This window comes from Arachis ipaensis, chromosome B06, assembly GCF_000816755.2.
Source record: "Arachis ipaensis cultivar K30076 chromosome B06, Araip1.1, whole genome shotgun sequence".
Lineage (NCBI taxonomy): Eukaryota > Viridiplantae > Streptophyta > Magnoliopsida > Fabales > Fabaceae > Arachis > Arachis ipaensis.
In genome coordinates, this window is record NC_029790.2 from 99,858,837 (window position 1) to 99,861,286 (window position 2,450).

At 24.7% G+C, this 2,450-nt stretch overlaps 1 protein-coding gene across 1 annotated transcript in view; it reads right to left on the minus strand.

Annotated features, from left to right (window-relative positions):
- The window catches only part of LOC107647161, a 35,644-nt gene extending 33,589 nt beyond the window's left edge, over positions 1–2,055 (minus strand). The window contains exon 1 of the mRNA XM_021104646.1: positions 1,913–2,055. The gene's annotated coding sequence lies outside the window, so the exon portion shown is untranslated. The remainder of the gene's footprint in view (positions 1–1,912) is intronic.

Sequence of the window (2,450 nt, forward strand, 5' to 3'; positions counted from 1 at the left end):
TTGACATAATTTTTTGTAAGTATAATTAAAAAAATGAATTTTTTTCTTATATTTTAAACTAAGTTGGTTTTTTCGTTATTTATAGTCAATGACTAAAAGTTATTTTTAAAAGATAAAAAATATAAAAATCGGTTTTTTGTTCGACTTTTTTCTGCAGTTTTTAGATAGTCATCTCTCCCTTAAAAAAGTAGGGGTGTCCGTGGATCTTATCGGATTGGATTGGATATGATATCCGTGTTTTTTAGTGCTAGATCCGATCCGATATTGGATATATCCGCATAATTAAATCTTCTTTTTTTAATCATATTTCTATGTAAAAAAATTCAATAAAAATATTTCTTTCATACTTTTAAACTTATTTATTCCTAAAATATTTTTAATCAAACTCTTTCTAAGTAACAAAAATAAAATAATACAATATATGAATAATAATTACTAGCTAAAACATACAAACAAGTAAATATAATACCAAACATATATATATTTATTTATTTTTAATTATTATTGTGCGGATCTGCGGATACGCGGATCGGATACGCGGATATAGAGCAGATATCCGCAAAGGGTGCGGATCCGATCCGATCCGATCCGATCAATTTGCGGATCGGATTGTATCCGCAATTTTCGGATCGGATGCGGATATTTACCGCGGATCTGCGGATATGATCCGATCCATGGACACCCCTAAAAAAAATATATTTTTTAATTAGTTATTTTTATCGTATTTAAAATATTAAAAAATATTCTTATCGTTAAAAATTTAGAGAATATTTTGTCAGGAATAATCATTTAGTAACATTTTTGCATCTAATATTTTTTTTTTACATCTAATATTTGGATAAGTTTTTAGTGTAAGTTTTTACATCAAAATTGAAAAGGCTGAAAGCAAAACACTAGAATTATTTAACGAAACTGAAACATGTATAATTGATTATAAGGACAAAGATAACTAACTAGGAATGATTTGTAAAATCCTAAACAAGTAAAAATTCACTAATCACGTGAAGCAATATTAATTGACAACAATATCCATTAGTCACCAAAAAAAAAAAAATTGACAACAATATCATGTGAGATATCAGAAGTTAAACATTAAAATATACTAATTTCATCAAATGATAATTATAACAGTAACAATAATACACTACAAGAAAATAGAATTATTTTAACATTTTATTTTTTAACACCATAATTAAATGTCAAAATTAATATATATTTTTGACAAATATCACAAATGTCAAATTTTCTATGTTTTCTTGATAAATAATTTGACCGTAGAAAATTACTCATCAATTTTGATACTCATTTGTTTTTAATTTACTCCACTATTTTTCTTCTTCTTTGGGCTCTGTTAATTTTGACATCACACTGCTCTCAGTTTAGGATTATACTACTCATTCTTTATCTTCAAAATCTCAATTTATTCTTTAGTTTTAAGATCTCATTTCATTCTTTGTTAAAATTTTTTGTTGAAAATATTTTATAGTCAATAAGTGTCAAAATAAATAGTATTTTTGACAATTAATAAGTATCACAGAAAATATGTTTTCAAAATTTTCTAACAAATTATTTTTGACAGCCAATATTTATCAAAATAAGATTTAAATTTTTTTCCACAATCACTTATATGTTAAAAATACTATTTTTGATAAAATTTTTATTAATATATTTTCATAGTTAAAATAGTGTCAAATTTTATTTTTTTGACAAATTTTAATTTTTTTTTACACATTATAATCCTCAAAAATAATCTATATTATTGTAGTGATAATAACAGTAGTCATTCTAACAAATGTATTAAAAATTAAATAAATAATGATATTAATAACAAATTAAAAGAAGAGAGAAAGAAAGTAAGCAACAGTCATCATCAACGTATATGTATATGTTATATATTATTTGAGAAACTTACCAGATTAATGGTATATAGAGCTTCGCACAACAAAGAAACTGTGTATGAACGAAGAATGAAACTGGGATGAAATTAGATTTTTGTTAACGGAAGGTTAAAAGGGAAATGGGCGCAAGGTGATGTCTGTTATTATGCAAAGAACATTGACGGTGCGGGGACGACGATTGTGCTAAATCTAATATATATATCACACACAATATGACGCAAGGAGAGCTTAATTATTAAATATTCGAATACCTTGACCACCAAAGAAGCAAAGTATGGGTAACAAAAAGACTTTGTTTTACCAATATAGTTAAATTAAAATAGAAATTTAGATACAGTTGGCTTCGTATAAAATTAATAATTGATAAATAATCATTATTAGATAATTATTTCATATGCTTAATTAAATTATTATCTAATATTTTTTAACAATCAAATTCATATAAAGATAGATACTAAAAAAAAGAAGAGTTAAATCTTAAAGTAGTTCTTGAAATTGCACTCAAGCCTTAAAGTGATTCTTGAAGTTAATAATTATCCAAATTTATCTTCG